Source organism: Saccopteryx leptura, chromosome 3 (assembly GCF_036850995.1).
Source record: "Saccopteryx leptura isolate mSacLep1 chromosome 3, mSacLep1_pri_phased_curated, whole genome shotgun sequence".
Lineage (NCBI taxonomy): Eukaryota > Metazoa > Chordata > Mammalia > Chiroptera > Emballonuridae > Saccopteryx > Saccopteryx leptura.
The window spans coordinates 259404106-259415511 of NC_089505.1; the positions used below are offsets into that span (position 1 = coordinate 259404106).

At 37.5% G+C, this 11406-nt stretch overlaps 1 non-coding gene across 1 annotated transcript; it reads left to right on the top strand.

Annotated features, from left to right (window-relative positions):
* The first annotated feature begins 6743 nt into the window (after positions 1 to 6743).
* On the top strand, positions 6744 to 6807 carry LOC136402054 (U7 small nuclear RNA). The gene has a single exon (XR_010750951.1). It is a non-coding gene; the product is annotated as a U7 small nuclear RNA (small nuclear RNA).
* The last annotated feature ends 4599 nt before the right edge of the window (positions 6808 to 11406 follow it).

Consider the following 11406-nt stretch of genomic DNA (forward strand, 5'->3'; position numbering starts at 1 on the left):
AATTTAGATGATAAACATAAGAGCCTGAAGTAGGACAGTGATAATGTGGATTGAGAGGAAAGAGATTCAAATTCAAAAGTCACTTTAAAGTAAATAAAGCCTGACCAGGCAGTGGTGCAATGGATGGGGCATCAGACTGGTATGTGGAGGACCCAGGTTCAAGACCTCGAGGTCTCCAGCTTGAGCGCAGGCTCATCTGGTTTGAGCAAGACTCACCAGCTTGAGCCCAAGTTCGCTGGCTCAAGCAAGGGGTCACTTGGTCTGCTGTAGCCCCCCAGTCAAGGCACATATGAGAAATCAATCAATGAACAACTAAGGAGCTGCAACGAAAACTGATGTTTCTCATCTCTCTCCCTTACTGTCTGTGTGTCCCTATCTGACCCTCTCTCTGACTCTCTCTGTCTCTGCCACAAAAAAATAAATAAATAAATAAATAAATAAATAAATAAATAAATAAATAAATAAATGAAATAAAAATGGTAGAAAGAGTTTACTTCTTTTGAAATTAGGATAATAATGGTGCTACAACTAAGAGAAACAATACAGGGGTATAAAAAGAATGTGACATGTTCAAATTTAGATTTTTTTGATTTCAAGATTCTTCTAGGCCTGACCATGTGGTGGCACAGTGGATAAAGCATTGGACTGGGACGTGGAGGACCCAGAGTTGAAACCCAGAGGTCACCAGCTTGAGCATGGGCTCATCTGGTTTGAGCAAGGCTCACCAGCTTGAGCCCAAGGTCACTGGCTTAAGCAAGGGGTCACCCACTCTGCTGAACCCCCTACCCCAGTCAAGGCACATTTGAGAAAGCAATCAATGAACAACTCAGGTGCCACAGCCAAGAATTGATGCTTCTCATCTCTCTCCCTTCTTGTCTGCCTGTCCCTGTCTGTCCTTTTCTCTCTTTCTATCTCTGTCACACACAAAACAAACAAACAAACAAAAATCCTTCTAGGCCTGGCCAGTTGGCTCAGCAGTAGAGCATTGGCCCAGCATGTGGTAGTCCTAGGTTCGATTCCTGGTCAGGGCACACAGGTGAAGCACCTATCTGCTTCTCCACCCCCCTCTTTACTTCCCTCCCACAGCCATGACTCAAATGCCTCAAGCAAGTTGGCCCTGGGTGCTGAGGATGGCTCTATGGCCTCTCTTCAGGTGCTAAAATAGCTCAGTTGCCAACCAATGGAAGAGTGGCCCCAGATGGGCAGAGCATCATCCGGTAGGGGGCTTGTGAGGTAGATCCTGGTTGGGGTGCATGTGAGAGTCTCTTTCTGCCTCCTTACCTGTCACATAAAAAAAAAAAAAAAAAAGATTCTTCTAAACATCTGATTGGTAGGCCATTGGACTTGAAATTCAGGGAAGAATTCTGGACCATAATAGCATGAGGAGTCATGAGTACATTGGTGATAGCATGAAAGTATCCAGAAAGATAGGATAATAGAGGTGGAAGTTTTAAAATTGGAGAAAACTATCTTTTATTGTTAATACTACAGAAGTGAAGTCCATGAAGAAATCCAAGAATGAGAGCCAAAACAGAAACAAGGAGAAAGGAGAAAGAACATTATATATAGATACCAAATGAGTTGAAGAACAAATGAAAGATCAGGAAGCCAACTGGGGGCTTCTAATGGTCTCAGGCGTTGGGACCTCACTTAGTGTCAGATATAGTACATCCTGGAATTGGCTTTCTATCACCCATTTATTCCAGCTCAGACCTAGGGTCCAAGATGAATGATGGCCTTGGACTGGCCAATAAAATCAGAATTTCGAGATAACCAGAAACCTTTATTTTTTGAATTTTAAAAAGTTTACTGTGGCCTGACCAGGTGGTGGTGCAGAAGATGGAGCATCAGCCTGGGACACAGAGGACCCAGGTTCAAAACCCCAAAGTTGCCAGCTTGAGCGCAGGCTCATCTGACTTGAGCATGGGCTCGCCAGCTTAAGCAAGTGGCCACTGGCTTTATTTAGCATGCGATCATAGACATGGCCCCATGGTTGCTGGCTTGAGCCCAAAGGTTGCTGGCTTGAGCCCGAGGTCACTGGCTTGAGCAAAGTGTCACTGACTTGGCTGGAGTACCTCCCCACCCCATCAAGGCACATATAAGAAAGCAGTCAATAAACAACTAAGATGCTGCAAAAAAGAATTGATGCTCTTATCTCTCTCTCTTCCTGTCTGTCTGTCCCTGTCTGTCCATCTGTCTGTCTCTGTCTCTCTCTCTCTCTCTCTCACTAAAAAAAAGTTTACTGAGGAGACCCGGTAATTTCATACTGTCCTAATATAAAATAGAGTTGCTACTCATCTTCTGATCTGGTTGAATGTATTTTTATTTATTTATTTGTGTGTGTGTGTGTGTGGCAGAAGCAGAGAGAGTCAGAGAAAGGGACAGATAGGGACAGACAGACAGGAAGGGAGAGAGATGAGAAACATCAGTTCTTCACTGTGGCTCCTTAGTTGCTCATTGATTGATTTCTCATATGTACCTTGCCTGGGGGGCTACAGCAGACCAAGTGACCCCTTGCCAACGTATTTGGACTCAAGCTGATGAACGTTGCTCAAACCAGATGAGCCTGCGCTCAAGTTGGCAACCTCGGGGTCTCGAACCTGGGTCTTCCACATTCCAGTCTGACACTCTATCCACTGCTCCACCGCCTGGTCAGGCAGGTTGAATGTTGATTAGACATGGCAAAATGACATGATGAGCTGCAAGCTGTGGAGGTGTCCAATGAAATCACAGTGCCATCTACCAACAATGGTAGAATAGTGCCATCATTTAATAAATGGTAGAATAAAGGGATGATCACTTCTACCCAGGGGATTATATTCTCTCCAGTCAGATACCTTTATTCCTTTACCTGAATACCTTTCCAAAGGAAGCAGTTCTCTGCATAAAATTTAGGCCAGATAGAAGAGTAGGAATTATACTGAATATTTCAAAATACAACAGAGTAAAATAAGGTATGCCTGGCAGTTAGAAATAAGAACCATGCCAAATAAATTAGTGAGCTTCAACTTCACTGCTTAGTAAAATGGAGAGGTATTTTAACAATTTTAAAAGCTAAAATTCAGGGAAGAAATAAAATTGGAAAAGTTAAAGTTTGGCCCTGGTCAGTTGGCTCAGTGGTAGAGCATTGGCTTGGCATGTGGAAGTCCTGGGTTTAATTCCCGGTCAGGGCACACAGGAGAAGTGACCATCTACTTCTCCAACCCTCCCCCCATCTCTCTTTCTCTCTCTCTCTCTTTTCCTCCTGCAGTCATAGCTCAAATGGTTTGAGCAAAGGATGGCTCTGATGGCCTCAGCTTCAGGTGCTAAAATAGCTTGGTTGCTGAACAACAGAGCTGTGGCCCAGCCGGGCAGAGTATTGCCTGATAGGGGCTTGTGCATGGATCCTGGTCAGGGCACATGTGGGAATCTGTCTCTGCCTCCCTGCCTCTCAGTTAATGAAAAAAAAAAAAAAGTTATAGTTCAGTTACACTCGGTAAAGTGGATATGGTGGTGGTAACTTTAACAATCATCTTGCTATGACAATGACTATTCTTATTGTGCCATCTATGTAGTATAAAAATAGTAGTAATAATGATAGCAATTAATGATAATAAAAGCCAAAATATATTGAGGTTTTACTATGTTCTAGCCACTAACCAGGAAGATAAGAAGCCAGGATTCAAAGTAGGGGGTCTAGGTCCAGAGCCAACATGTTCAGCCTTGAGGTTCTACTGTCTCTCAACCACTCCTATACTGAAGAGGACAGGCTTTGACCTCAGATAAACATTTGACATCTCACTGAGCCTTTGTTTCTCATGCAGTCTAGATAATACCAACCAGCAAGGTGGTAGTAAAAACTAGATATATGTAAAGCACACTTACCAGATAGATAGTAAGTCCTCCAGAAAGAATAACTATAAGATGATGAGGAGGAAGATCATCAACCTCATCACCATTATAATCATTTCTTTGTTTTTAGGTTGAGGCTGTATTCGTTTTCTACTGCTGTTGTGACAAATTACCAGAAACAGTGGCTTAAAACAAAAAGTTATCATCTTACAATTCTGTACAAGTCTAATGCAAGTTTCACTGAACTAAAGTCAAGGAGCCCTGAGGGCTACGTATATCCCTTTCTGGTGCTTTTAGGGGAGAATCTGTTTTCTTGCCTTTTCCAGCTTCTAAAGGCTGCCCACATGCCTTGAGGCGTGGCCCCTTTCTGTCTTCAAAGCCAGCAATAGTGAGTTGAGTCCTTTCCACATTGTGATCACTCCAACCCCCTCTTTTGTCTCCATATTCCACTTTTAAGGACTCCAGTAATTACACTGTGCCTACCCAGACAAACCAGAATAATCTCTATTTTCAGATCAACTGACTCAAAACCTTAGTCTCAACTTCTACCTTGATTCCTTTTTACCATATAACCTAATACATTCACAGGTTCTAGAGATTAGAACATGAACATCTTTGGGAGATGGGAAATTATTCTGCCTACCACAAAAACATTTTCGAGAAAGGTATTTACTTCTTGAGGCCCATACTAATTTACCTGACCTCCAATTAACACTGTGTATAAAGTACATAAAGGATGGGATATTCTATCACCACAGTAATGTGCAACCATCTATAGGCTATATTTATTTTCAAAATCAATCTGCACATGGAAAGTGACAGTCATCCTAGAGATTGGTTTTCACCTTTTCCAAAGGTGAACTGTGGAAAAGTGATTACAAATTTCTCCATTGCCTATTTCTGGATAATACATGAAGAAAGAAAAAGTACCCAAATAAAAGTAACAAAAATATTTTATTCTATGATTGTAAAGCCAGTAGCCACGGCAACCATCACAGCCACCTGGCCCATGCAGGTTTGCATCGTATTCGGATAGTTGGTAAAGAAACAATGGAGCCAAGAACTGGCGGGTCATCATCTTTAATCCTAGCTTGCACCCAGCGGGCAAGTAAAAACACACACTGGGCTCCAAAACCCACTCATTCGGTGCTCACAAAGCTACTGACTTATCTGAGTTTCCTAGAATCAAAGGTTTCTAGCTCACCAGACTTATTCACCTCTGTTCCCCATCTCCTTCCTTCTCCCTGCACAAACTCTGCACAAACTGGCTTCTCACTCAAATCTCCGCCATCTTGGTTGCTTCCCCTGGCCTCCTCCACGTGGCCTTTCTCTGCTCTCCTCTCTGCTCTCTCCTCTAATGCTAACCTCAGGAACTAAGAGAGCAAGCTCCCGTTCTGCCCCCACTTTATAGTGTAGATTCATAACCTTTAATCCAATATACAAAATAGGGGAAGTCTCTAATACAAAGTCACTTCTCTGAGGCACGATGGGATTGTACCACCCCACATCAAAAAGAGTGGGAAAGGCTTAGTCCTAAAACCAAGCCCCAGGCTACAAGGATCCTGCCTGCCCACAGCCCGCCCCCAACACACATTAATATCACCTGGGCGATGGCTTCCATGTGGGCAGCACCATCTTTAACAAAGTGAGCATAATATATTTTATCTGCCCAACAATGATACTTCCAAATTAAAGTATACTTGAGAATAGAAAGATTATCATTTCAATTAAAAAACATCAAAAACACATTTATTTTGTTTTATGTTATTTCCACAAAAAAAACACACACATTTTTCTGTATAATCTTAATCTGTAACACCAGTTCACTCATATCATTGTCTTAATAAGAAGCCACCAATGGATTTTCTTATATACAAAAAAAGAGCTAAATATTCTTAGTTCATTTAATGCATTCAGCTGTACCACCCTTATGTAAGGCCCCCATCTCTAAGCAAATTTCTAATCACTGAGTCCCAGAGAAATAGCCTTGGGCCACACCATTTCCACCTAGAATCTCCACCCCTCTAGGCCACCTAATTATCTCAATTATTATTTCTCAAGACTCCATTTAAAGATAACACTGTGATGCTTTTGCTGATAAATCCATTCACCTAGTGCCCCTTGCTCCGCTAAAATTTCAAAAACAAGAATTGTGGGTACCTTCCTTTGCAATTTGTCATGAACAAATGTCTATGGAGAGAAGATCATAGTGAATGTTCACCTGCATGCTCGCTGATTGATCCATTTAACTTTGGAATTTAGAATGTCTCACATTATTTTTTCTGCAAATTTTTCTAACATAGTTCTGATGTTTGAGGTTTTTCCCAACACGTACTCTGAAAGTGTAGTTCTAAAAAGTATTGTGCAATTTCATAGACCCAAATGAACATTTAAAATGGGATAAATTACAATAAAATAGTGCAGTACTTTCTTGCCACTAGATCGCAGGAATACTATTATACTAATAAATAAAAATGGATATGATAAACTGTTTTCAATTATGCACTATTTGGAACTGTATTAAGTATTCTAATAAGAGGAGAAAATGGCAATATAAAAATGCTTATGGAAAAATGTAACAGAATAAACATTTAATGAAAGGTTCAGAGGGGAGAAATGTATTCTCTTCTATTCTTTTTTTTCTGAGAAACAAAGCTTCCAATACAAGAAGCCAATTTACATGCAGGACTAAGAGGTAGAAAGAGCAAAGGACAAAAAAAGTCAACCTCTTAGGAGATGGAAGGGGGTCCTGGATGGATCAGAGAACATCTTTATGCCTCAGTTTACACACTATAAAATAGGGAATAGCAGACTACCTGGTTTCTAAGACTGACTCCTCCTCAGAAAATCTAGAATAATTTAATATAATAAACCATCATCCAGGTAAATGCTATAGGTCATAAATTTACTTCAAAAAATCTTTCTCTTTTTGAATTTGTCTAGTAGATTTTCCGGTCTTTGCTGGTAGGCACCCCCAATGCCCCAAAAAATCTTTGTCTTTTTAACAGAGCATCATTTTAATATGGACAAATGTTATTCAGAGTTAAAACATTATCATTAAGCTCATCAAAATTAAATTTTAGTAACATTTACATTTTACCTAAAGAAACAAAACATAGCAATTGTTCTTTAAAAAAAAGGCAACAGAAATTTAATTTTAAAACATATGATCCAAGTTTATTTTATTATATTAAATATTTTTAAAATGCTCCATTTGAATTTTGCTGTTGCTGGTATATACTGCTTTCATAAAATAATCCATTTTCATGTAAATTTCCCAGTGTGATTTTTCTGTTTGTGACATAGTTATTGAAATAAAACACTTGATTTTGAGCATGAGTATTTTAACTGCTTTTTCTATTTATTCAAATAGGTTTGTCAACCACATATAATTTGAAAGATTTGTTGACTACATATTACACACATGCTAAAGACTTTTTTGTTGTTGTTTGGTACCACAAGGTGGCATCTTCTTATTTTGGCATAAATCTCGAATATTAACATTATTTGAATAATTTCATACAACTGAACTAATTTTAAAAATTTTAAGACAACCACTTAACAGCTGTGCAAATATATGGCAATTCTGTTCGCTAACGCAGGCAGCCCTTATGGACATTTACAGTCCTGGAATATTCAGAATACTGAATCTTTAACAGAATGATGAGCTATTCACAGTAAAAAGTCAGTAAACATTGTCCTCTAAATGTTAAGCTCATAGAAATTAGTGATACAAAACACACACTGAAAAATATGTGTTGTTACATTAAAACTTCCTAAGAAATAGCCACAAATGTGAACATATCATATACATACCAATTTACTTTATTTTTAAAGCCCAGATTAAATAAGTAATGCACATTTATACAATGCATACACTGTAGCTGCCATTGTGCTAGGCACTTTTACATTATCTTTCACAACAAACTTCCCCAAATACACAAACTCTAAACTCAGAAACAGTAGGCTAGTGCTTTTCTTAAATTTTCAATGGCTATATAAATCATCTGGGAAGCTTGTTAACATATAAAATTCCAAGCCCCATTTCCTAGAAACTTCTAGTGGAAAAGAGTGAAATACACAATAAAAACCTACAAATATTAATAAGGGATTGTGCCACATTAGAAATAAAAGATAACCTTGAAAAAAAAATCTTAAAAAGAGACGCTACTATCTAAAATCAGTTCATAAGCATATGAAACATATTGAAAATATACTAACCTTGCCTCTGAAAATCATGATTCTTAATATGGACCACTTGAAATTTCATATTACTATTTCCTGTTCCACATCTAGTGATGAAAAATTGAAGATGAGAGTGAGAAGAGTTTTTAGCATGGAGAAAAGGAGAATCTTTAGAGTAAGATTTATCTCAGTCACTACTGTGTCTTGTAGCCAGGTTTATCCAATAACTTAAAATTTTGTGAAGAATAAATGGAAGATATTCCTTTTGAGGACATGGAAAAACAGGTGCAGTGACAATTACAATAAGGCCATGTAAAGCATATATACTAGGGAGTGGTGTCATAAACTTTGCACCTCAATTTATTCACTGATTACATGAGTTGGTCATTGGCAGCCTCTTGTCCATGGACATACTCTATCTGCCCAAACACAGAAATACCCTTGCAGTTAAAACACTTTAGTCAATGATATAGTGTGATCATTGATTAAAGATGCACATTGTCCATGAAGAAAAATCTCTGTCTACAGAAAATGTGCATAATAAGATCATAGAGCCACACTGGAAATGATTCCCAGAACCATGATTGTCATCCCAAAGGCATATTCCCTTGCATGCCACTGTACATACACATTCACACATATGAAAGCCTCAGGCAATGCTGTTACATTTAACTCTGCTTTTTGATAGAAAACCAAATAATGCTGGAAAACCACTGTGCTCTATATTGAGGCTACCAGATACAAAATGCAGAAGTTGTGCCTTTCTAGTCTTTCAGTCTTCTGGCTGCCATCTCCTCCATGTTTAGAAGGAGATAGAAAAGTTATATTTTAAACAAAATTGTAACCTGAAAAATAATCCCTGCCTCACACCACACATCAAATATAATTGCAGAGCCATGAAGAAAAGAAATAAATAAACTACAATGGCACAGAAGACATAATCCCAGGATAGAAAAATTGTAATACATAAAAACAAAGGCATAGCATAATAATAAATATCGATGGATTTGTTTACTCAAAACAACAACAAAAAATTTCAATATATCAAAAAAGTTATAAGCAAAATTGAAAGGCAAATAATAAATTAGAGGAAACATCTGCAAAATACATAGTAACCAAAGTGGTTATATATGTAGCATACAGTATTTATAGAAAAAAATAAAGAAAACAAAACAACAACAACAAAAAACAAGAATTTTAATGGAAATTAAACAAAGTGGACAATTCACAAAGAACTACAAATATCAATAAACTTAAATGCATTCATCACTAGAAATAAAGGAAATTCAAAATGCAACAATAATAAAGTCTTTTTTATTTTTTAGATTGGAATAGTTTTTAACTCAACACTTGACTTTAGCTAAAAGGCTGAGAAACAATAATATCTTTTACTCTAACACCTAATACTGAAATGGGAAAGGGAAAGAGGCCCCTGGAATATTGCCATCATGAATGTAAACTGGTGCAACATTTCTGGAAGGCAATTTAGCAATGCATGCAGAAGCTGTAAAATGTACATATTTTAACTAGAAAATGCATGTGTAGTAATATATTCAAAGAATAAGTGTGAAAAGAAATAATGTCCTTCCAAAATTGAAAACCTAAGGGTCCAACAATTCTTTCAATTGGTTATATTGCAGCTATTAAATATGAGCTGCAGAAGAAATTGCTCTAATGAAATGAGAAGGTGTTTATATGCTAAAGAGAATAATGAGTTATTAGATAAAATAAACACTATATTCTCAACTTTGGAAAAGAAAAGACATATAAACATAAGACGAAAACTCTAGGGACAGACTTTGAAATGATAGCAGATATAATTTGCAGGTGCTTGATTACAAGTGCTTTTTAAATATCCATTTTCAGTTTATTTTTATATCCTAAAATATTCTTAATGAGTGTGATGGTTAATTTTATATGTTAAATTAGCTAAAGCTATGATGCCCCAGTTGTTTGGTCAAACAGTGGTCTACAAGAGCTGTGAAAGCATTATTTAGATGTGATTAACATTTATAATTGGTAGATTTCATGTAAAGCACATTACCCTCCATAATGTGGTGGGCCTGATCCAATCAACTGAAGATATTAAAAGCACATACTGAAATTTCCCACCAAAGAAAGAGTTCTAGCCCTGGCTGGGTGGCTCAGTGGCTAGAGTGGCATCCCCATGTGCAAGGTCACAGGTTTAATACCTGGTCAGGGCACATATGAGAAGCAACCAATAAATATACAACTCAATGGAACAAGTGGAACAACCAGTTGATGACTCTCCTCCTCTCTCCCCATTCCTCTCCTTCTCTCTCACAAGTGAATGGAAAAATTCTTCCTCAAGACCTCAGCATAGAAATCCTGCCTGACTTTCCAGCCTGCTAGCCCACCTTACACATTTCAGCACTGCTGGCCACAGTCATGTGAGCCAATTCCTTCAAACAAATTTTTATTTCTTGTTGTATAGGTACAGCTACAGGTATATGTAATATACATGTTTTATATACAGTCAATCCTCCATACCCATGGGTTCTACAGTTATGGATTCAAACAACCCCAAATCAAAAATATTCCCCCAAAAAGAAACATTATGTTGTTGCTATTGTGTAGGTATGTTCTGAACATATGTACACAGACATTTTTTTCTTGTCATTCCCTCAACAATACAGTATAACAACTATTTACATTGTGTCATGTATCTAGAGATAATTTAAAGTATATGGGAAGATGTGTATAAGTTATATTAAAATATTATGTCATTTTATGTCAGGGACTTGAGCATCCTCGAACTTTGGCATAGGGTGAGGAGTAGTATAGTGTGGTGGTTTTAGAATCAATCGTTGTCTCTCTGAAGAGCACTGACTAATATAATGAGCATGTACTAGTTCTTTGGCCTTAGAAAAAAAATTGGTAAGCATATCTTTAAATATTAAACAATAAATAGGTAATGAGGGAAAAAATACCAAATGGTCTTCAAGATAAAGCAACATAACCGAGAAAAAAAATGTCCTGTTTTTCTACTTATTATTTAAGGGTCACTGTCTATCATGCCTGGGGTGCACAAAACGTGTGAAGAAAAATATTATATCAGCCCTGCATAATCACGTATCTATCATCTCTATTATGTGAGATGACAAAATTTGTCACTTGTCTGCTATTTACAGGTGAAATTTAAATAATTTATACCATATAACTATTTGCTGATAAGATAAACTGCAGTCCTGAAGGTATTTCACTTGAAAAATAAGAAACATTTTCCATTTGTTGCCTTTTCATATTAATATCTGCTAGTCTATCATGCTAATTAATAAATGTAGCAGGCGTTGTGAGTTTCAGGGTTTTTTTCTAATTTTGTTTAATTTATCAAATGGAAAATAATCTAGCAAAGAGTCATTAATTTAA